Source organism: Hippopotamus amphibius, chromosome 1 (assembly GCF_030028045.1).
Source record: "Hippopotamus amphibius kiboko isolate mHipAmp2 chromosome 1, mHipAmp2.hap2, whole genome shotgun sequence".
Taxonomy (NCBI): domain Eukaryota; kingdom Metazoa; phylum Chordata; class Mammalia; order Artiodactyla; family Hippopotamidae; genus Hippopotamus; species Hippopotamus amphibius.
In genome coordinates, this window is record NC_080186.1 from 126,289,847 (window position 1) to 126,315,427 (window position 25,581).

A 25,581-nucleotide genomic window follows, 5' to 3' on the forward strand; every position below is an offset into this window, starting at 1 on the left:
GGGCGGTGAGGACCCCAGCCCCGCAAAGGGGCACAGACCCCCCCCCAAGTCCCAAAGGCGACAGAGGAGGCGCCAGCTGCCACCGCCCCTCACCACCAAGGCCGTCAGCCCCGCCCCCACCGGCAGGGGCGACCCCTGACCTCCCTCGCCCCCGCGGAGACCGCCGGCGCCACCGCTCGAGCCGCCCTTCCCCCACCGCGGAGCAGGCGGGAGCCCCCGCATCTCCCCCGCTCCGGGGGTATGAGGTCCCAGAGCCACCGCCTCCGTATACCAGGCAGCGGCAGCAGGAGCTCTCTGGGGGTTGGAGTCCTTGAGGGGGCCTTTGTGTGCCTCAGCGGCGGAGTCTGGACTACGTCTCCCACAACACCCCGCGCCTGCCCCGCCCCCTCGCTGGCGGTTTCCCATCGCCCCCAGACTACATTTCCCGACAGCCCGCGCAGCTCTCTCGCTCTCCCTCCCGAGACACGGGCCCAACTGGTCGTCAGGTCGGGGAGGCGTTGGGTGTCTGCCCGCCGCAGCCCCGCCAGTAGCCACTCTCCCACCTCTGCAGTCGCGCTGGTGGCAGGCGCTGCATGGACCACTGTGCTCGGCTGTGGAGTCGCGCTTCGCGACACACCGAGCCCCCGTCACCTCCAGTCTGGGCGACCCCTCCCGGCTCAGCCCTCGTCCTGAGCCGCCCCCGGCCCCCAACGGCCGGCGCCCGCACCCCGGCCCCTGCACTCCCGTGGTGGCCACCCCCACGTTGAACACGGACTCCGCCTCCTGTGCCGCTTTCCGTTTTCCACCCAGAGGTGAGTGAGAGCTGCGCCCCATAGCCCCCACAACCCTACACCGACCCTGCGCCCCTGCAGCCGGAGTCTCGCCGGCCGAGCGCCGCCCTGGCCCCCCCCCCCCCCCCGCTGTCCCTCGTCGTCCCCCGGCATCCAGCCCCGCCCCCCGCTCGGCCCGCGCCGGGTTCTCCTCGTCCGCTCTACTCTCCGCGTTCCTCCCGCAGGTGTCCGCGTCCTCCTGGCGCCCCTGCCCCCGGGTCGCCGCATCCACCCTCCCCCACCCACCTCGCGTAGCCCGGGATCCTGTCTGCGCCTCCCGGCCCCTCCCCGCCGGCCTGGCTACCCCTTCCCCGTCCGCGGGGACCTGGTCCGAGTCGCCTCCGCCCCGCGCCCCCGCTTCTCGGAGGAACCCCCCAACCCTCCCGGAGGGGCTCGTGGCCCCCTCGGACGGGGAATCTGCTCCGCGCGCCCCCGGCTTCACCCCAGTCCCCGCGCCCCGCGCTCTGACTCCCGCTCGGCCCCCGTTTCCTCCGGCTGGGGGGGGGAGGCTCGTCCTTCGGGGTCCCCACCCCTAAGGGGGACCGAGCCCTGCCCCCACTCCCGGCGCTCCCGCTCCCCCTCCGGGGCTCCCTCCCCCGAGCTCGACTCGCCCCGCCCCGGCTCCCCCTCCTTCGGGGGATCGGCCCTCGGTTCTCCCCGCCGCCCCCGCCCCCGGCGCCCCCGCCGTGGTCCCCTCCCCCTCCCGAGGCCCACAGAGTCCGGGGTGCGGGTCCAGCCAAGGGCGGGGGGGGGAGGGGGGGCTCCTCCGCCGCGCTGCCGCCTCGGGGGCTCGTGGAGCCTGCCGGTCCCGGACCCCGAATCTCGCCCGGCTCCTCGCCCGCCTTCCCCGCGGGACGGGCTCCGCATCTGCCCGGGCCGCGTGTCGGCGGCGGGCGGCGCCCGCCGGAGGGCCGGGAGGGGGCCGCACCGCCTGCGTCTTTTTCTAAGGGCGGCAGGCGCGGTGGGGGCGGCGCGGGTCCCCGTTTCCAGGGCACCGCCGCCTTCCAGTCTGTGCGCCGGCTGCCAACCCATTTCTGCACATTCCCTGCGGAAAGAAAAGTTCTTCCCGACAGTTTGAGGGCTGGGGCCCTCCCTCTAATACCCTCTTAAAGAAAATGTCATTCTTTCTAAGTGTCCACAGTTTTCCCATTCTGGTATTTAGCTCAATTCCAATACTCTCTTCAGCCATGTGTTTTTAAGTTGCCTGCCCCCTTGAAATTAGAATGAAAAGCTTTTTAGGGTTATAGTCAGCATGATACAAGAAGATTTTGGTTATCACTTCCCTAACCTATTTGCTGCTTTCCTTAGTTGGGGCTTTTCCAAAAAAAAGCAGAGTACTTCATCTTACCCTTTCACTTTTTCTGTACTTATTTTCTTCTTTTATGCACACGTAGTAAGCACAATGAAATAAGTCGTGTATGTAACTCACCTTGTCTATGGCATAGCTGTTGTTTTTTCCAGGAGAATGGAGTCCTATCCTTTGGAACAAGAGAGAGACTTCTCTACCCTAATAAATTTTTCTTGCCAGATTCCCAGTTTGATGCTTCTGGAATGTTTAAAATTTAATGTGGCCTGCCGAGACCAACTCGGCGACTTGAGGTGAGTGACAGGTGCCGCAAGCTTGAAGAAGACACAGACACAGACTGAAGAGAAAAGTGGGGGGGGGGGGGCTCAAGACCTCTCGGATCAAGAGCCCTGCTGACTCATCCCAGGTTGCTTTTATTGAGTTCTTCCGCTAACATTCTCAGGTTACACCCAGAAACAATCAAAGGCCTCACATGACTGAGGCAATTATCTTTGTTTACTTCCTGGGTCCGAGTTGAGCAGGTGTGGATTTGAGCTGGGCCTGGAGAGCAAAACAGCCCTGGGGGCAGGAGATCTCTCTCACATATTGGGGGGGGGGGTCTGTGCCCCACCCCTCTGCCACTGTGCCTGTCTTAGGTTGCTCCTCCCTTGAGGAATCTTACCCATCTCTGGCTAACCAGTCATCCTCCAGGGCCAAACAGGGTGATATAAGGAAGGCTCTATGCACCACCCCTGTTGGCGCCTCTGCGGCTGTGCCTGTCTTAGGTTGTTCCTCCTCTGAGGAATCTTACCCGTCTTTGGCTAACCAGCCATCCTTCAGGGCCAAACAGGGTGATATTAATCTCCACGCCCCGCACTCTCAGCTCCTCCACTGCTCAAGCAGGACATTCTGAATCCCATCGCTCGGCCCACATACTTTAACATTTTCAAGGTTTCAGAAAGGCTCCTGAATGTCTTCCCACAGTAGCCTGGCTGAGAGTTTAATAAATTTCAAAGTGCTATACCTCTGATGAGTCACAAACATGGAAACATACAGTGTTAGAAAATACTGACTGGGTCAACCTATTGCGATAATCTACGAAGACGTTCTAAATGCTAAGTCAAGAGAAATATATTAAAAAGAGGTAACTATTTGGACACTTGGTCTGTATTCTGGTTCAAAAGTTTTATTATCATTTAGTTAATGCTTTTGGAGGCAGCCATAGTGCTGTTCTTTTCACTCCAAAATGTCTTTCTCCAGTATGCTTTCTAAATACCATTGGGGACTGCACCTCACGTAAAATAGATATGAAGATGGGCTTCCTAGGTGGCGCAGTGGTTAAGAATCTGCCTGCCAATGCAGAGGTCACGGGTTCGATCCCAGCTCCAGGAAGATCCCACATGCAGCGGAGCATCTAAGCCCATGTGCCCAAAAAAAAAACCAAAAAATAGATATGAAGAGAATGAGGTACGTGCTGCAGTTGGAACAGAAAGTAAGGTGAGGATGGTGTGAGATGTGGCTGAAGAATGGGGAGTTTAAGAAGGATTGCCAAGAAAGAAAGAGCAGTATCAAAAAGTGTATCAGGGAGTTCCCTGGTGGCCTAGTGGTTAGGATTCCAGGCTTTCCCTTTCACTGCCAGGGCCTGGGTTCAATCCCTGGTCAGGCAACAGAGATCCTGCAAGCCTCATGGGACTGCCAAAAAAAAAAAAGTGTATCAGATAATAAAATACAAAATAATCACTGCGGGAAAAAGAAAATCAGTCATGTCGGAGGGATATCTGTAGGAGATTTCTTGGAAGTATAAGAGAAGGTCAAATAAATGAGATGTATGTTAGAGAAAGTCATAGCTCAATAAGGAAATAATAGGAGCAGAGAAAGGGAACTCTAGTTTAAGAATTATAGATATTCTCGAACAAGAGCAGTAATTAAAATTATAAGAATAATATGCAGCATGTAAAGACCTTGAGTGTTGCAGTCAAAAGGCCAACTATTTTTTCAGTCCAAATCAGTGAAACTAAACACACAACTAGGTACACCGTGGCTACAATTTTTATTTCAAATACTAAAAGCAAAACAATATAAGCTTCCAGGCAGAAAAAATAAACACATGTACAAAAGAATAAAAATCAGACTTCTGCGAGTCTAAATGTGAAGCTTGTCTACAATTTTGAGGAAAAAGGGTCATGAAAAAAATCATATCTTCTTCGTTGCCTTTACTATTTGAGGTATGATGTTCAGTAATATGGGAGACATTTACCCTTCTTGAAAAAACCACCAATCAAATAATACTTAGCCAACCAAGAGTTTAAAACGCATCCATGAAGAAGTCATGAGATAAAAGGAATGGCGTTTCTTATCCATTTCTAGGTATGTATCCTAAATGTGAACAAAAATGAAAGGAGTCAGTCTCAAAAAACTACACACTGTATGATCCCATTTACATGACGTTTTGCAAAAGGCAAAATTAATGGGGCAGAAAACGGCTGCGTGGTTGCCAGGGACTGATGGTGGAGAGAAGTGGGCTGCAGGGGGGCAACCTGAGGGCATTTACTGGGTGATGGAGATGTGTCACATGTTGAGGGTGGTCTTGCTTACACAACTGTATGGGTTTGTCAAAGCCCATAAAATTGTGCACCCCCCCAAAGTGAATTTTACTGTGTGTAAATTTTAAAAGGAGGGAAAAAGAAGAGGCAGCATAAATACCCACAAAATGTAATGTCTGCACAACAATGTGAATATACTCATGATCCTGAATAGTGTACTTAAAAATGGTTAGGGTGGTAAATTTTATGTGTATTTTACTATAATTTAAAACATTCAAATTCAAAACAATTAACATAATGTCTATATCATGGGCTATTATGTAGTCATTAAACAATTTTTTCCAAGGAATTAATAAAATGGGAAAATGGTTATTAGATTAAAATGAATACAAAGTTGAATTGTATGATTTCACATCTGTAAATAAATCAGGGCAGAAACACTGAAGATGAAATGCCAGAATGTTAAGGGTAAAGGTCTGATGATGGGATTGCTTTTTTATTGGGGTATAGTTGTTTTACAGTGTTGTGTTCCTACTGTACAGTGAAGTGGAGTTCCTTGTGCTGTACAGCAGGTTCTCATTAGTTTTCTAGTTTATACATATTAGTGAATATATGTCCATCTCAATCTCCCGAATCATGCCACCACCCCACTTCCCCCCTTGGTGCCCATACGTTTGTTCCCTACATCTGTGTCTCTGTTTCTGCCTTGAAAACCACTTAATCTGTACCATTTTTGTAGATTCCACATATATGCGTTAGTATATGATATTTGTTTTTCTCTTTCTGACTTCACTCTGTATGACAATCTCTAGGTCCATCCATGCCTCTCCATAGGACCCAACTGTGTTCCTTTTTATGGTTGAGTAATATGCCATTGTTTATGTGTACCACATCTTCTTTATCCATTTGTCTGTCGATGGACATATAGGTTGCCAAGAGGCACATGGAAAGATGCTCAACATCACTAATTATTGATGATGGGATTTTTAATGATTGCTTTTCCTCTTTTATACTTGTTGGCACATTATTAGTTTTCACTTACTCTTTTTGTAGTTGATAAAATAGAATCGTCAGACAGTATGTGCAATGAGTTGTATGTTGTTAAAAAGACTTGTTCAATCATTTCATATAGTCTCATATTTAAATCACACCAGCAAAAGATGATCTCTTTGGATCCACTTTCTAAAAGTTCGATTATTCCAGGACTAACTGTTCTAAAACAAATGGCATAGTCATGATTGGCTTTTAATTCAAGATGGTGAGTTCCACCTGTGTTTAGCTTTGTTGCTCCAAATCTGCCATTGAATTGACCTGGGATGCATAAAGGGTAAACACATAGCTCCGTGGGAAAATTGGGAAAGATGCCATTTACAGATGAGTTATCTTTAAGGAGTTAATGTAAAATATAGAACAGCAAGCACTGCACAGAGGAAAGGACCTGCCAGATGGAATTACAAACATCGGAAAGGAAAGTTTGCCTGGAAAGTGAGTGGAGCCAGGGTCCCAGAGCAAGTGGTTGGAGGGAAGGAAGTGTGTGTGGTGGTCATCCCTGGAGGATTCTCTAGCTTATACGCATCTACGTATATGACTTCAGACCCTATGGGATTGGTATCCTAAGAAAGCCTCCCCAACACTATTTTGTAGCATTCGTTGAGTAAGGCCAGTGGCTGAGGTAAAATATAAGCATTGCCTCAGGCAAATTTCTGACAGAGACAGTTGTATTGATTAGAGAGGGAGGTTATAGAAGGCCCAGCTAACTTGGTGACCTCAGCCAAGTGAGGAAGAGCAATTCCCCTACAGGGACATGCTACGCAAATGTTTCTACCTATAGCTTTCCCTTATTTTTCATTGAAAAAAAATATATGCACACATTATACGCACATACACACTATACATTAATTTCAGTGGTTATATGGACCTTGGGGTAAAAACTGTGCTTAAGTATAATAATAATAATAATATTACATTATTCAACTGAAGAGTTCACTATTTAACATGACACTTCCATGAGACTTTTTGGCCTCCTGATCCTTGAAAGTTATTTCTTAGAATTTAAAGTTTGAATCTTTGAGGTAATGTGCCATAATAAAAGTTTTGTGAGTACCTTTTCACTTTTTTTTTTTTTGCTGCTTGCAACTTCCATGAAATCCTTATTTTCTTTTTTCCCTCAGAAATTGTGAAGGGCAGCATATTCGATACAAGACATGCAGCGATCATGTAAGTTCTGTAATAAAATATATAATCCCATAAAATATGTTCTTGTTTTAAGTTAAAATATTATGTACCGTAAAGCTAATGGTCTATTGGTACTCTTTGTGGAAAATTTGAATGTTTGTTTAATTGACAACAGGTTTTGTGTATCTCATGCCTTCCATTTATACTACCTTTTTAGGCCACTTCACAAGTATGGTCTAATTTGGTAGACATTTAATAATTTCTGAGTTCATAGAAACAATACATAATACTTGTAAATGCCTTCAAAGTTCAGATTTCCCCAGGCCCTCACTATGATCTCCAAGATGTTGGCTTATCAGGTGTGGCAAATGAGGGGACTGGTGCTGAGGGAGGTGAAGTTATTTTCCAAAGGCCATTTCAGAAGAGTACAGACTTGAATTTCTCTTGTGCTGTTTCTCCTGCTCCAGAACACCTGTTGTGCCCCCTGTAAAATGTGTTAAGGAGTGCTGTAGGTGACTCAAGAAATCACACCTGGGGAAGGGTTTGTAAACCTTACCCTCATTCTACAGTGATCAACACAAGCAAAAGATAAAATTCAAACATACAAATGTGCGGTGCAAAATAAACGTCAAAAAGCACCAGTCATGTTTTCCACACAAAACCTTTCCTTTGTTAGTGATATATACCTGAATCGAAATGAGAGGAATTCAAAGGAAATTCTGAAAATCTGGAGCTCGAAGTGAGATTTAGGGGTTTTTCAAATCCATTTTTCTCAAGTAGCTATAACTCGTTTATTTTAAATATTTTGCTTGCTGGGGGACTGTCCCTCTCTTCCTTCTCTGTCCTGGGCCAATGTGAGTGAGCGGTCCTGGGTAAACATTTCTGTTCTGCTGACCCAAACTCTTCCTCGGTGGGCAGCCTCAAGCTCTAGCCTTGGGAGTGGAGAATAGGCAGTGTTAGCAAGACCTCTTGTCCATGGACCTCAGGCCAGGTTTTCAGTCTGTTTGAGTTAGTGGCGAAGCAGAAATGTTTTCCTCTCACACTTGCGTGGGAAAAATGGGTGCTTATTTATTGGGCACTCAGAGCTCAATATCACCCAGCCCAGAGGTAGCTAGATGTGTGTCCACTATGTCCTAGGAGGGATTTTGGGAGACAAAGCAAATAGGTTTCACATATCCTATGACAGGATGGACTTGGGGACTTGAGAAACACGTGTATGGGGGTCACAAAAGGAAATGAGCTGGAATCCAGGTGGGGATGAAGGAGGGAGACTGACTGAACACAGACCCCAGGCTGGCATTTAGGTATGAGCAGAGTCTAGCATTCATTCTTTTTTTTAAATGAAATGAAAAATGAAATTAAGTAATTAACTTCATGTATTTTTGGCCACCCTGCATGGTGTGTGGATCTTAATTCCCAGATCAGGGATTGAACCTGTGCCGCCTGCACTGGAAACGGGGAGTCTTAACCACTGAACCGCCAGGGAAGTCCCCTGACATTCATTTTTACTCCAGCATGTGGATGGATTAGCAGGGTTTTACACACAAGATGTTTTGATCTACAGCCTTTGGCCTGGGTGCATATGATTTTTCAATTGCTGCTGTCACACATTACCACAGACTTGGCTTCCAGCAACACAGGTTTATTATCTTACAGTTCTGGAGGTCAGGAGTCTGATGCTCGTCTCACTGGAATGAAATTGTGTGGGCAGGGCTGTGTTCCTTCTGGAGTCTCTAGGGAAGAATCCATCTCTTTGTCTTTTCCAGCTTCTAGAGGCTGCCCACATTCCTTGGCTTGTGTCCCCTTTCTCCGTCTTCAAGGCCAGCAACACTACATCTCTCTGTCCATTTTTATGTAGTTGCATCTGCCTGTGATCGCACCTGAGCGAGGTTCACCCACCTGGATAATCCAGGATTCTCCCCGTCTCAGGGTCCTTAGCCTTTGTCACAGGATGCTTTGGGCAAAGTGCATCTCACCACATAAGGCAGCCTATGCGCAGGTCCCAGGGATTAGGCTGTGACCATCTTTGGGGAGGGTGCATTATTTTGATTAACACGGTGGGACAGCTCGTCTTCTCAGACAGTGCTCTGGCACATTCCTCGCAGTCACTCCAGGATAAATTTCACAACAGTGTGCCATCAAGCAGTACTCTGGGAAGCCCTCTAGGGGAATTCATTTTAAATGTCTAGATCAAGATAGCACATTCTGAGATTTCATTGTAGGGTTTCTGTGTGTGTGTGAGAGAGACAGAGACAGAGACAGAGAGGGAGAGACTAGCTAATTCCAAAAAGGCAACTCTCTTCAACACAAGTGTTACAAAGGTCTAGGAATGTTGTGCCGTGCTATGTAGAGATAAAATGTAATCTGCTAAAATTGTCGGGTATTAGTTGCCATGGTTAGAACTTCAGTGCATTTGAGAGCAGATCTGATGCCCCTGAGGCTGGGAGGGTCTTGGCAGTACCCATGGTCTCTAAGTGATGGCCCCTCAGAGGAGTGTGCAGAAACCTTTACCATCTCTAGGCTGCTGAGAAACAGATGCTTAGGAGGTGGGAGCTAGTGGGGGAGGACAGCAAGGTAAATATCAGCCTTCTCTATTTCTCAGAGTTGGGGTCCTAAGAGAGTCCTTAGAGAGATTTTATAAGAAAATGACATTCATTTCTGTGCTTGCCATTGCAAATGCAGAGTTTCCCACAAAATTCCTTACAGGGAGCTAAGGGAGCCCTGTTGCAGGTCTTTCATGTCTGTAGTGGTCAGGGCACCCCTCCATCTCCATGTGCCAAGTGTCTGTAGCTGTGATACTCAGGCCCTACTGAAGACCTGACGTGGGTAAAGGCAGCCCCAGCTGCAGTGTTGTTGATGATCTGCAAGAAGTCTGTTCCTATACAGGAGTGAGTATACGGGTATATTCCTGGGAATGTAACATAGAGACATTGCAAGGCATCAAGTACAGTAAGTGGAAGTAACCACAATGAACTCGGTACGGATGTGGTCACATTTTGTTGTTGTTTTTCCATGTAATTACTTACTTGAGATGCTTCCTGCTGTATTAATTAGGGGTTGAGAATAACCCTCTTGAGGTCTCCATGTCTCTATCACCCCAAGGATTCCAGAGAGCAGGAGTGGGAATGCCTCTGCAGCCCATCTCAAGTGGAGAGGGAACTGAATTGTGAGCCCTGCTGCCGTTTCCCCCTGCCTTCCGGTGTCCTGAAGACGGGCCATGCTTGGTTACTAGTCAGTGGCTCCCCTTTCCCTGGAGATGGGGCTCGTCCCCCACTCTTTTGAAGGAAGCTGCCTTTAGTGATTCCCAGGTCAGGCACTCTTTTGAGGGAAACTTGCTTCATGATTCAAAGATGCCCACACCTATGCTTCTAGGGACCTGAGCACCCCATCTGATGGGACTGCGAGATCTCCATTTCCATCCAAGGGATGTCACCTTCCGTGGCCACAAAGGGAAGTGTGCTGTATGGAGAAGCAGAAGTCACCGCCGCTGCTGGTGAGCCCCGGCGACCTGACATCAGTCCTGTTCCCGAGGTTGCTCATACTTCTGTTCTCCCGCGTGGTTATTTTAAGGCTCACACTCTCCGCGTCAGAACCATGGAGTTTGTCACATGTGTATCAGCTTTCTAACTCCTAACCAAGATCAAAATAGTAATAATAGCAATGATAATAGCTCAGGCTTATTAAGTGCTTCTTAAATGCTAGGCAGTGCCTGAGCGCCTTTTCGTGAGTAAATAAATTTGATCCTCATAATCCCTACGAAGCAGGTGTTATTTTCATCTCGACTTTTACAGAGAAGGAAACCTAGGTAACCCGCACCGGGTCACAGAGCTGCATTCAACCCCAGGCAGTCAGGTTCCAGCCTCCCTGGAAGTGTTGCTCTTGATCACTCTGCGACACCATTGTGCTTCTTGGAAAGAAGTGCGAAGAGGTCTCAAGCTTTGTCAGATAATGCAATGATACTCAGACAGCAGCAGCTCAAACAAGGTCACTTCTAATGGCCCAGGAGCACATGAATTGCAGAGGTAATTGGAGGAACATTACATTTTCTGATACCATTATGGAAACTCCAACTCCGGGAGCAGTAGGAAGGACCTTCTGAATATTCACAGCTGGCCAGGGACAAAGGGCAGGGAAGGAGCTGAAGGCAGAGGCAACAGAGGGGAAGTCCCAGAAATGAGGTCCTCCATGTCCCTAGGCTTTCCGCTCCAGCAGCCCAGCTGGAGGGATCCCCAGCTCACGGAAGGTCTGGCTTAACCACCCTGACAGCTACATTTCTGACCTCTGTCCAGGTCAGTGGAAGACACCTGGGAAAAAAGTAGGTTCTGGGCCTCAAGGAACGATCGAAAGTTCTTTTGTTATGAAGTCTGATTGTGTTAGGGACATGCATTCAGAGCTCACAGACAAAGAAATTCCACTCCTGGTGTGCAGGAACCCATGCTTCACGTGGCAGCGTGGGAGGCACAACCACGAAACGAGGACCACATTTCCCTCCCTGAGAAATCAGGCATGTGTTCAGCAGCTCTCTCTGGGTTCATTCTTTCAGGAGAGATGGGGCTTTGGGCTGAAGGGCCAGTGAGATTGGGGAACGGAACATGCCTGTGTGCAGTAGAGGGGCTCCAGGTAACCATCAGCTTCAGACACGACCCTCCGATCAGCACTCACCATGGACGCTTGCAGCCAGGGCTGGGCCCCCGAGGCCTCAGGAAAGAATTATCTTATTAGGGGTGTATAAAGCAAGTGAAGAAGTGCCCAGGGTAGTCATGTGTGTCAGCAAGGAGGCCCAGTACCTGATTCACTCACTGCTCATCTGTTTTTATACCAGGGTTTATGGGATTAAAGGTAAAGCTGGAGGAGAGCAAAGGGAATGTATTTTAAAAAATAAATATACTATAATTTGGTAAGAGTACTTTTGTAGCATAAACACGTTTTGTATGAGCACAGAGGGAGGCCTGGCTAATTCTGCACAATGGGGTCCCTGGGCTCCCTGACAGCCTTCCAGGAGAGGTGACATTTGATGTGACCCTTGAAAGATTCCTTATACTCTGGATTCTATGAATGGCTAATTTCTGACAGTTTTCTCTTAGAGGTGTTTTTTTGTTTCTGTTTTTTTCCATGCCATTGCTCCTACTCTGGGCAAGGGCCTCTTGCTCTCATATCTCCAGAACTCCAACCTGCTACCATATTGGCCCTTCTAAAATGCCACCTATTCTATCCCTTTTTAATGTCACTCCCCTCTGTGGATCCCTATTGCTTTTAATTCCCCTCATTTGCATTTCAGGACCTCCAGAAGTTGGTAAGATTTGTATCTTATTCTACTCAATAATTTTCACCCTGGCTGGGCTAGGCTGTGCCCTCATAAATACTGAATTTACTTCTTCTGTTTCTCTTGCTTATGTCGTTTCATATGTCTTGTCCTACTCGCATCACATCATCCTTTAGGTCCCTTCTGAAGTGTTATTTCTTCATGATGCATCATTTGCTTGTTCTAGCTGATAGTGGCCACCTCCAAAGATTTATTTTTATGCTAGAAAGTTTCGCATTTGTTATATAAGAGGATGGCAAAACTTAACTCATGCTATAACATGGATATGAAGATAAAAGAAAATGTTCAAAATTGCTTATACAAAAATTGTATTTCTCCTGAGTCTCTACTCATGGGTTATCTAGGAGGGAATTAAATATCTAATCCAAACTAAAGCTTTGTCCAGTCCTATTATTATAAATCATCTCTTCGGTGATGGTCTGTCTCTCTTGCATAAAAATACTGGGTTTAGATAATCTCCCTGACTTGGCTTCTCTCCCTAAGTTGTCCATACAGGTCTGTATGTTCTCATGGCTTTAGGGAGGAAAGGAGACCCCTGTCTTCAGAATGGTCCTTGAATGGGTGGTGGTGGTGATCTGCTATGCTTTACTCCCTCTCCCCATCACTCTCCCTCTTTCCCTTCCCCATCTCTTCCCCTTTTTTTCCTCTTCTTCCTCCTAATTTCTCTCCTCCTCCTCCTCTTATTCTGTGCTTCCCTGGCTGCCACCCTTTCATCAAGGGCTCAGTTTAGGCGGCTTCCTAGGTGGTCTTCTGTTTATTAACCATAGTTGATTTTGCAAAACTTCATTGGTTTGGGGGGTATAAGACATTCAAGAGTCAGACAGTGCTTGCATTTCCTAGTGCATGCTTAGGATGCTAAGTAAGTCTAATGCAAGGGAAGTTGTTTTTACCCTGCTCTCTTGTACTCTCTGGTTTGGGTTTCATAGTCAGATACAGACAGGGAACATTGGCTGTGGTTGAGGACAGAGGAGGTGATAGAATTTTGTCACTGATGGTCTTCTCTATGGCTAGATGAAAGACATAGTCCTTATGCCAAGACAGAAACATCATCCAGTTTTAACCTTCTTCAATTTGATTCTTCTATAGGTGTGACCTAGGTTAAGGGTTAATCTCATAAAAACAAAGAAAAATGTGGATGCAATATAAGATTTTGGAATGATTCACAGCAAAGTAATACGACTAATTCCAGGGGAAAGTTTATTAATTATATTTTATTTATTCCCTACCTATTTGCAAAAAGGATTAGAGACACTTTATAGAGGCCAAAAGCATAATCAGAGTAAAATACCAAAATCACGTAGCAAAAAGGAGATAAATGGAAGAAATTGTATTTTAAAATTATGGCTGATAATTTGCTAATAACTATTTGCATAAAAATAAAGTTAGATTTTTACCTTACCGGATAGATCCAAATAAATTCCAAATGTAATAAAGAATTAAACATAATTGCTAAAGTATAAAGGAACTAAAAAAGTACGTTTAAGTATCTGTTTTTCAGGGCAGGGTGGGAAAAGTATATCTCATTAGCAAAGAAAGAAACCTTAAAAGGAGATATGAATAGAGCTGACTACATAAAAATTTTAAACTTCTTTACTTTACAAAGCACTAAAACCAAAATTAAATGGTGAAAATATTTCCAATACAAATGGCAAAGAGTTGATAATGTCACTATGAAATTTAATAAATTCATCTGTTAAAAAAATGAAAACAAACATTTCAATAGATAAATGAAGGACAGGAAATGAAATTTTTGAAGAATACAAAAAGCAAATATGCATAAAAAGATATCAAAGCTAAACAATAAGAAGGAGATGCAAATTAAAATGTTGAAATTCTGTGTAACACTTATGATTGGAAAAAGTTTTAGAAAATTATAATATCCAAACTGAGAAGAGGTACTGAGAAAAGGGAACGTATGTGGCCTGGTGATAATAATCAGACCTTCTTGGAGGGCAGTGTGGTAATATTTTGCAAAGTGAATGAAACACACACCCTTTTTCTCAGAAATTTTATTTCCAGAAACGTGTCCTTGGGAAATAATCAAAAATTTGTGCAAAGATTTATGTATAAAAATCTTTGTTATTCTTTTTTTGAATAGAAACTATTCCCAAAATTTTTACAATGAACAATTATTTCTTTTGCAATAAGAAAAAACAAAATGTATTGCCTTTCTGTATCTACTTTCTTTAATTGGGAAACTTGTATACAGTTCATTCATTCCCATTAATTGGGACGTTTGTGTTCAGTTTTGAAGAGTAAAGTAACGTTTTGTCATCGATCATCTTGCTTAGGAAATATCTGATGAGATTGATTAGTAATTAAATCAAAGGATCCTTGAGTCATCAAGACTTGTACAAACACTCTGTACTATTATTATGCAAGCTCCTTGGGGTGTTAACTTGGAATTTATTGTAGACGGAATTTGAAAAAGCTACATTATCTCTTTCTGTTCTAGAGGCAGTTGAAGGCAGGCACTGGGTACCAGTAAAGAGCGATGGCTGCGAGCCTGACAGCGAGCAGGGAAAGGCGATGAACTAAACAACAATGACAAAAACAATGAAACAAACACAAGTCCCCACATAACACAGCAGTTTGGGGCCAGTTAAAATAATGGCTAATAATCCTTTACTTTGAAATGGCTTCTAAAGGCATGGATGATAATTAACATTCCCTATGAAGACCTGGGGTCACCTGGGAAAAACCAAAAACATTCCATTTTCCCTTGTCTCAGAACGAAGGAGGTTTTGTAATGCATTTGAAAATTTATATCCAGGCTGGTTAAAATAGAGCCAAACTTGGCCTTTAAATATGGTAAGCTTTAATTAACTGGGAAAGAACTTCCTGGGCAGAAGAATAATCCTAATAAATGAGGTGATTTCCCTCTATTATCAGAGAGGTACCAGTAGAATTCCACATGATAGATTCTGTTTTGAATTGAAAAAAAAAGTGAAAAATTAAGTGACATGCAGGAGAGAAGCAAGTGGGGTCTGCTCTCCTGGGACGCAGGTAAACTTGTTCAGCCTTCTGCTGGCCCATCTCACTGGGTGACGTGCATGTGGCCTGTTTTCTCTGCCTCCAGGACTGCCCTCCAGATGTGGAGGACTTCAGAGCCCAGCAGTGTTCAGCCTACAGTGATGTCCAGGAAGAGGGGCGTTATTATGAGTGGCTTCCGCAGTACAACGATCCTGCTGCCTCCTGCGTGCTGAAGTGTCACTCACAGGGACAAAACTTGGTTGTGGAGCTGGCGCCGAGGTCCTGGATGGAACTTGTTGCAATGCTGACTCCTTGGACATGTGTGTCAGCGGCATCTGTCAGGTAAGCCACACCTGCTTCCCGAACCGCTAGTTCGAGGATGTGCCACGACCTCTCTCAATAAATATAATCTTTTTCTTCTGTGCTTTTGTTCCTGCAGATGATATATTGTCTTTGATCATTTTAATGTAAAATGTATTTTAGGGAGTATTACTCACCTGTAGGTTATGTTTTACTTATTTAAAATAGTGTAAATTTTGCCCATGTGAAATTAAAAGGTTGCAATATATGACTTGTGATTTTTCTACATCAGTGGCTCTCCAACTTGAGAGTGTATTGGGATCAGCTGAAGGACTTGTTAAAACACAGCATTCTGGGACCCAATGCCAGAGTGTCTGCTCCAATTGGTCTGGGGTAGGGCCTGAAAATGTGCATTCCTAACAAGTTCCCAGGAGATGCTGGTGAGGCTGGCTGGTCCAGGGACCCCACTCTGAGAACCACTGCTTTGGAAGGCTAAGATTGATAGGTTTTCTGACCCCTCTTATTAGAACTAATTCATTGTTTTGGGTTTTGGGGAGCAATGACTTACTTACTAAGTAATCAGTATGAATGTATTCCAGCAGACTTTTCAGAGTGGACTTTGCAGAGCTGTGATGAGTGTGACTGAGGAATAACCTCCAAGGCTTGTAATGGGTCTGAGGATTCAGGGGACTATAATGGGTTGCTGAGACAGTATGGGGATAGTAGGGAAAGGATAGGATTCCACCCCATTCCTTTGCTCAGTGGGAAAAAACTGTAAACATAATGAATGTGTAGTATTCCATCTACCATATTACGTTCATAACAAAAATGGTAGTAACAGTAGCAAATGAACTTAACCATCTACCGAGCGTCAGACAGTGCCAGGCACCTCTGACTTCGTATGCTTAGACGAACCGTGAACTTGCTCCTCAGACGAGCTTCTCCTTCCTACATCTTTTCCCTTAGGAAATGGCCTCCACTTGCTCACCACGAAACCTTGGATTCATCCTTGATTCTTGTCTTTCAACCCACACATTTAATCCATTGCCAAGTCCTGTCAATTCTACCTCCAAAACCTCTTTTGAATTCATCATTTCTGTCTCCACTGATTTCTTTCCTAGTCTAAGCCCCACATTAGCGGTGAGCTACAATAGCACCTGTCCTGATCTCCCAGCTTCCAGCACTGGAAGATCTATGAGCCCCTCTCCACACAGCAGCCAAAGTGATTGTCTTCAAGCCTAAATCAGTTTGTCACTCCTCCCCCCAAAATCCCCACTTGGCTTGTCATTGCATTGATGAGGACATCCAGGATCCTTGCTTACCTTTCCAAGCCCTTCCTCAGCTCTTCTCTCCCCTTTCCCATCTTTTTAAAAAAGGACTCAATGTTTTAGATTCAGAGCACAATTGAGTGGAAGGTACTGATGTTTCCCATATACCCCCTGCTCGCACACATGCAGAGCCTCCACCATTTTCAACTCTCCCCACCAGAGCAGTGCCTCTGTTACAACTGATGAACCTACGGTGACACGTCATAGTCACCCAAAGTCCATAGTTTCCTTTAGGGTCCGCTCTTGGAGTTGGATATTCCATGGGTTTGCACAAAAGTATAATGACGTGTATCTGTCATTATGGTATCATACAGAGTATTTTCACTGCCCTAAAAATCCTCTGTGTTCTGCCTACTCATCCCTCCCACTCTTAACCCCTGGTAACCACCGATCTTTTAACTTTCTCCGTGGTTTTGTCTTTTCCAGAATGTCATATAGTTGAATCATATGCCTTTTAGGTTGGCTTCTTTCACTTAGTACTATGCATTGAAATTTTCTCTATGTCTTTTTATGACTTGATAGCTTATTTCTTTTCAGTGCTGAATAATATTCCATTGTCAGAATGTGCCACATTTTATTTATTCATTCACTTTACCGAAGGACATCTTGGTTGCTTCCAAGTTGCGGCAATTTTGAATAAAGTTGCTGTAAATACCCATGTGCAGGCTTTTGTATGGACACAACTTTTCAACACGTTTGGGTAAATATGAAGGATGTGATTGCTGCATCATGGTAAGAGTATGTTTAGTTTTGTAAGAGTCTCAAGCTATCTTCCAAAGTGACTGCATTTTGCACTCCTACCAGCAGTGAATAAGAGTTACTGTTGTTCCACATCATCACCAGCTTTTGGTGTTGTCATTTTTCCAGATGTTGGTCATTCTAATAGGTGTGTAGTGGTATATTATTTTAATTTGCCATTCCGTAATGACATATAATATTCGCATCTTTTCACATGCTTATTTATCACGTATATATCTTCTTTGATGTGATGTCTGTTCAGGTCTTTTGCCTATTTTTTAATTGGGTTGCTTATTTTCTTATTGTTTAGGGTTCTTTATATATTTTGGATAACCATCCTTTATCAGATGCGTCTTTCGCAAATATTTTCTCCTGGTGTGACTTGTCTTCTTATTTTCTTGACAGTGTCTTTTGCACAGCAGAGGCATTTTATTTTATTTGTTTTGTTTTGTTTTTGTTTTTAAGGGTTTTTTTTTTTTTTGACGTGGACCATTTTTAAAGTCTTTATTGAATTTGTTACAGTATTGCTTCTGTTTCCTGTTTTGGTGTTTTGGCCGCCAGGCCTGTGGGATCACAGCTTCCTGAACCTGTAGGGCTCAAACCCACACCCCCTGCAAAATCTTAACCACTGGACCGCCAGGGAAGTCCCCAGGCTTTTGATTTTAATGAAGCCCAGCTTATCAGTAATTTCTTCTAGTGATCATGCCTTTGGTGTTGTATCTAAAAAGTCATCTCCATAGCCAAGGTCACCTAGGGTTCCTTCTATGTTACCTTCTAGGAGTTTTATAGTTTTGTGTCTTACATTGAGGTGTATGATCCATTTAGAGTTAACTTTTGTGAAGGATGTAAGTCTGTGTGTAGATGCATTTTTTTGCATGTGGCTGTGCAGTTGTTCCAGCACCAGTTGTTGAGGAGACTATCTTTTGTCCCTTGTGTTGCCTTTTGTCAAAGATCATTTGGTTGTATTCATGAGGGTTGATTTCTGTGCTCTGTATTCTGTTCCACTGATCTACCTGTCTACTCTTTTTCCAGTACCAGACCATCTTGATTACTTTGGCTTTATTAGTAAGCCTTGAAGTGGACAGTGTTAGTTCTCTGACACTGTTCTTCTCCTTCAGTATTGTGTTGACTGTTCTGGGTCTTTTCCCTCTTTACGTAAACTTGAGAATCAGTTTGCTAATATCCACACAATAACTTTCTGGAACAAGTTGGAAAGAGCTGACATCTTGATAATATTGAATCTTCCTGCCCACAAAAATGGAATATCTCTATTTATTTAGTTCTTTGATTTTTTTTTTCCCACCTGCTGGATCTATCCATTTCTGATAGAGGGGTGTTGAAGTCTCCAACTATAATGGTGGATTCAGCAATTTTTCCTTGCAGTTCTGTAGGTTTTTGCCTCATGTATTTTGACATTCTGTTGTTAGGCACATACACCTTAAGAATTGTTTTGTCTTCTCAGAGTACTGACACCTGTATCATTACATAAATGCCCTTGATAACTTCCCTTGCTCTGACATCTGCTCTGTCTGAAATTAATGTACCAACTCCTGCTTTATTTTTATTAATGTTAACATACTATGTCTTTCTCCATCCCTTTACTTTTAATCTATAGATGCTTTTATATTTCAAGTGGGTTTCTTCAGACAACAGATTGTTGGATCTCGTTTTTTGTTCTACCATGACATTCTCTGTCTTTTCAGTTGGTGCATTTAGACTCACAGCCATACCCCAGAACCTCCACAACATCTGACCCCATCAAAGGTCCTCAGTTAAAAACTGGCTGAATAAATGAGTCTTACCTACTTGCAACTATAGAGGCTATTCATAACTCTTGGTCTCTCCTTCACTTCTCTCTCAACCTCCAGTCTTGAATTTTCTAGTACAAGCTTGGTGTCCATTCTGGGGGATTCCACAAATTCCTCCAATACACCATCAGATTCCTCTGATCCCCACGCCTTCTCAAATGAATTAGTATTGTCCTTCCCAGACCCACTAGTTATTCTAACTGCTATTTCTATTCATTTCTGTGTATGAGAGCACACTTCTCAGTGCTACCTTCCTGAATTCATATTGTAGTTACAGAGTGTATTTGCTTACATGTCCTCCATATCCTGGTACCTCTGTCAAATCTCTCACATTTTACTCTTCTTTCCTCTGTCACTTTAACCTTTTTACGCCAAGACTAGACTAGCCCATCTCCCTTGGTGGCCTCACCAATATCTCTTCCTTTCTCTCCCACTGTTAAACCATCTTATTTGGTGTTTGCTGTTGCCTAATCTTGCCAAAGGTCAGAGTTTACTTCTTCATTCCCCTATTTTATGTGCTGTCAATTGCTTCCCTTTATAACCACCAGTTACCTTTGGGGCTCTTCCACTAAATCATAATAATTGCTATTATCTGTCAGTGGAATTAGGTGTTTATGTTTTCCAAGGTTTTGACAGTGAGTGTGTATTGCTTTTATAATGAAAAATAATTGTTATAAAAAACAATTGAGTTTGGGCTAAAGAGGAGCAATGTGATCAAGGTAGTGTTTTGACATTGAGGTTCTGAAAAGTTGAATAGAAGTTACATAAAGCAAGATGAGGAAGAGAATCCCAAGCAGAAGGGATGGGGAAGAGATGTGATAGTAGGTGTATTTAAGCATCTTTGATTCATTCTGTAGAGTTGAGGTGAAAAATACCTGTGGGATAATGCTAGAAGTTGAGGCTACAGATACACATGGAAACCAATCATGAACTTATTCTGAAAGTTATAAGAGGAGCTAATGAAGAATTTTATAAGAAATAGCTGAGTTTGCATTGCCTTTAGAAAGATCACTCAAGTGGCAGTGTGGCAGATTATTTGGGGAAGACAGGGTTGGAGCAGATATTAATAGGTCAAGTTGAGATAACAAGAGCTTCAAGGAAGGCAGAGGTAGGGTGAGTGAAGAAGAGAAGACAGCTTCTACAGATTAAAGGAGCAGATCTTTTAGGGCTGGATGTTTGATTGGACGTGGCGAGTGGGAGAGAGAAGTTTAGAGTGATGTCTGGATTTCTGACGTGAGACCTAAGATGATGAGGCTCTTCACAGAGACAGAAGATACTGTGTGAGGACCAAGTGTGTGGGGAAAGATGACGAGCCTGATGTACCTGTGGATATCCAAGATGATACATGAATCTAGAGCTTAGGAGAGAATTCTAGATGAGAAACATAGATCCTGGGGTCATCTCATGGTTAAAGCTAATGTCTGTCCTTGGGGACTGAATGAGAAGAGCACATTCCCAAGGACAGAGTTCTGGCCCCATCATTTAAGGGGCGAGCATTGGAAGAGGTGCCCATGATGGAGACTACACAAACCAATCTTCTGTGTAATAGAAAACTGGGAAAAAACAAGATATGGGTGGGCGAGTGTTTAAGAAGAAAGGTTCACAGTGCCAAATACTTCAGAGAAGTTGAGAGGGAAAAGAACTGAAATATGCCTGCTTCATTTGGACCAAACAGACATCATTGGTGACCGCACCTTAAGCAGTCTCAGTGACATGGTTGGAGTGAACTCTAGTTGGTGCAGGATGTATTAGTTTCCTCTGAGCCTTGGTCTCCTCAGTCTGTAAAAAGGAGATGTTACCCTCCGTATAGGTCCTATTTTAAATTCGTTCTTTCATTAATCAACTATACTCCATGATGAAATAAAATGTTAAAAAAAAGAAATGGTATGGATATTGGCTCTTTACCCTATTAGGTGTGGCAGGCTCAAGAAACTGATATATTGGTAATTACAGAATCGCCTGAAAAAATAAAAAGTATTCTCATGTAAGAGGGATAATCTGAAAGAATGAAGTTACCTATAGAGGAGAGTTCATCATCCTTATTATGTAGTCAGACTGTTGATGGGTTACTAGTGCCCAGTTTTGCTGAACATGTAAACTCAGCTCATCAGTGAGACACTGTCCTGCTGCCTTTCCTTTCACCGTTCTCAGTGCAGCAGGGAGGGTCTGATTACAAGAGAGGCAGACAGGAACAAAAGGTACCACTGGAAGAAAGAGGAATTTGAATCACACTGAAACCTCACGTGTAGCCTGTAGACCGTTTAACAGAGTTATTAGTAGAATTAAACTCCTAGAAAAGAGTTGCTTTTGCTGTTTAAGGACAACTGTAAATAGGTGGATTTATAGTGACTTTTTATTTGTGAGGCAGCGTGAAAACAAGCAGGACTAGTTTACGTGATACATTTAAAAAACAATAAACCGTTAAAAAAAACCTAAAAAATAAATAAATTTGTTCTTTCGTGAGCAACATTTCAGGAACCCAGCACAATAGCTGTCGCATGGGAGCCCTGCAGGCTACACTGGTGCCCTTCCCCTGGTTTCTCCTTGTGCTCACTGACCAGAGCCCGCTCTTGTTTGGCTAAGGTGCATAGTTTGCTCCAGTAGTTTCCAAGATTTGAAGGAGATTGCAGGATAAAGGTGGTTTTCAGTGCCAAATTCAGCTCTTTAGAATATGTGCTTCCTGTCATGTTTTTGTGAGTCTAATGGCTAAGCAGATTCTTGGGGCAGTCACAGGTGATACCTTGCTGAAAGCTGAGTACTCTTCTGGCAAGGCTATTCAAGTAAAAAATGAATTGGACACACTTCTTCAGAAGTGACTCAGACGCTTCTCTGTTGAATCAATGGGAAGCTTTCCTTCAGTGGGATAATGTTCACATAAATTCCCTTTCCCGTACAATGTGGCCATGGCTGTCCGCAGCCTTTAGGATGGGAGAAAGTAAGCTATGTGACTCTCTCTGATCGCCTTAGGGTCAGTGAACTCGTCCCTGATGTTCACTTGGCAGGGACTGCAGATAATTTTTGCAAGAGTGTTTATAGTTTGCTCAATTACATGACCATGTCACCGTGCTCCTGGGAACGTGAGTCTGAGCGCAGCAGACACCATGCCAACTATACTCACTGAATGAAATTCACTTCTGCTTTGGAGGTCTGATTTTCATCAGAAACAATGCCTGGTTGGAACCAGATCTGCAGAACAAATCCACTTTATCATGCGGGTTTATTGAATTCTTTGATGACTGGGTAACTGAAGAAATCAGTTTGTATTTCTAATAGAAAGAATAGCATCTAACATGTACTGGATGCTTACAAGGTGTCAGACATTGTCTGTGCACGTTACTGTGTTAGCTCATCATACACTATGAAGCCGGGAAAGGCATTATCCCCACTCTGTCTGTAGGGAAACTGGAAGTTGGAGAGGCTAAGTAATTTGCCCAGATGGCACAGCTAGAAAGTTGTAGAGCTGGAATTTGAAGCCAAGAAACCAAATTTCAAAGTCTGTTTTCTTAACTGTGGTGCTATGTGGATGACATTTGTACTTTTTGTATTGCTGCCAGTGTAGCTGAAGTCTGTAACTGGAAGTAAGATGTGATTCTAGTGGATGGCAGTCAGCACAATGGGTGAGTGACGCTGAGGCAGTTGAGTATAGAGGCTGAAACTCAAATATCTCTACTCCATTTGGGGAGGAAGACTGCTCAAGTGTAGTTGTGGTGAGTGAGGAGGGCTGCCGTGAGCTGGAGAATCCACACGTGCTCATTGATATGCTTAAGGGGGCAACCATGTATAAACATGTCAGAGTTTTGATCTATCAACAGGAGCCAGAAAGCTGGATATTAATGTGAAATGGCCAATTTCAAACAACCCTTTGGTGTTAATGGCCCTGCTCTATCCGTTAATCATTAAATAGGACTCCAACATAAGACAGCCTAGGTTTTCCTTCAGTAACCAACAACCCCCAAAGCTCTGTGGCTTAAAACAATTAAAGATGACTTTTAGCACGTGCTGCTTGGTCAGCATGGGTGGGAAGGGTGTTTGCCCTTGAGCATCTCAGAGACCCAGACTGAGGGAGGCTTTATTTGAACACGTTTTGCATAGTAACTACAGCAGTGAGAAAAGGAACATGTGATTCACGTGCTGACCCTTGAAGCTTCTTACAGAAGTGACACAGACACTTAGACTCATATGTCGTTGGCCACAGACAGTCAGTGACCACACGTAACTTCTGAGGGGGCGGAGAAGTGCAGTCTTCCTTGGGCTGAAGGGAGAAGCTCAGTATTTATGAGTGTTCCCAATGACTACCATAGCTCCATATCCTCTGACTTTTCAGGCAGGAATGTTAGAGTTTTTTGTAAGGTAGAATCTAGTTTTCAAAGATGTCAAACAGAAGTTGACTCAAAAAATTCTTTGCTTCTTGAAGGATTAAATTTGATCTGGAAAATTCATATTTTGGCTTCATGTGGAATAATGACCCTTTTTTTAAACACTGACTTCTGTGAGCTGATTAAGAAATGATATGCTTGGAACTATGAAATAATCCTTAGCTGCAGTGGTGATTTATATATGAGTATTTATTCCTCAAAGCACTGCTCATACATCTTAAATTTGTGTTTATATTATCCCCTATCTTGTGTAACTTGTCTCATCAACTACACTGCAGACTATGAATCTTGTCTTACTGACTTATACTCTGTGGTGGCTGGCTCTGTAGAAACAGGTTATATATGGATGTTAATAAATTTTATTGATAGGTTGATCAATTAGTGATTTTTTAAATCATTACAACTAGAGATCTTGACTTCAGGAGAAGTCACAGAAGTTGAAAATACTTGAGGCAATTCTTAAAAAGTTGCTCATTTGTTAATTATAATGAGACCCGAGAGCCAAAATTCAGTAGTCCCTCAATTTCAAGGGCAGTTCTGGCTTATACCCTGTGAATCACAAGGCACCCAGACCTTTTCAGATACTGTTTTTCTGCTATATTTTCACATGCTTTGTTTGGGTGTAAGATTTGGATGAACTGTAGCTTTAAAAATTATGAAATAGGGACTTCCTAGGTGGCACAGTGGCTAAGAATCCAGCCGCCAGTGCAGGGGACACGGGTTCCATCCCTGCTGCAGGATGATCCCACATGCCGTGGAGCAGCTAAGCCCATGTGCCACAACTATTGAGCCTGTACTTTAGAGCCCATGAGCTGCAACTATTGAGCCCATGAGCTGCAACTGTTGAGCCCATGTGCCACAGCTAGTGGAGCCCACGTGCCACAGCTAGTGAAGCCCATGTGCCTAGAGCCCACACACCGCAACAGAGTAGCCCCTGCTCACTGCGACTAGACAAAGCCCGTGTGCAGCAACAAAGACCCAACGCAGCCAATAAATAAATACATAAATACATAAGTAAATTTTTAAAAAGTTGTGAAATAAATATCAATGCTCAGGGAGGTATTGGATTGCCCAAGATCTTGCAAGGCTCTAAACATGCTTCAAAACAAGCCCATCCTAGCTCGTTAACCCACACCCTTCCTGGATGACCAGATAAAGGGTGATTCTCATTCTCATGACATGCAGAGTGCTTAGGGACACAAATGTGTGAGGAGAGCTTGGCCCAGGAACAGTGCTTCTGTAATTTAATGGTAGAATTACTCCCCTTGCAGAAAGTTGCATGAACACAAGTTACTCATTGATTGAATCTCAACCATGCAAATGTGTTTCCAAAATCAATCACTCTCAAGTTATTCCACATGTACTTGTAAATATTAACATAATGGCCTGTGTAACTGGGTTCATGGTTGTCCATCTGCTGAGACTAAAGGTGAGGAAGGTGTAGCACAGTGTTCAGACTCTGCTGTCAGATGCCCTGGATTTTAAAACAATATACTACTTGTGTAACGTTGGAAAGTCGTATACCCTCAGTAACACTCAGATACCTCATTTGTGAAATAGAGATAAAAGCTATCAGAAGGTTTGCTGTGAAGATTAAATGAAATAATGTGTATAACATGCTTGGCATAATGTCAGGTACTTGGTAAGCATTCAGTAAATATCAACTATTATTAATAGTTCACTATTTATAAAAAGCATATAATCAGCATGAAAGGATCTCAGAGGATTCAGCTGCTCATCAAATAATTTATTCCCCTCTCCAATTCCTGCTACAAGTTCTCCTACCTAGCCCGTGGTTGAATTTTTATTGTTGGATAACTCTGACTTTAAAAACTTTCTCACATTGAGCTAAACTATGCCTAAACCTGTAGCTTCCGCCATTTGAAAATACACAGAGTCCTTTCTTAATGACAGCCCTTTGTG

General features: G+C 43.9%; 1 pseudogene; it reads left to right on the forward strand.

The window, feature by feature from the left end:
- Positions 1–411: 411 nt before the first annotated feature.
- Positions 412–25,581, forward strand: part of LOC130849006 (ADAMTS-like protein 3) — a 31,452-nt pseudogene continuing 6,282 nt past the window's right edge.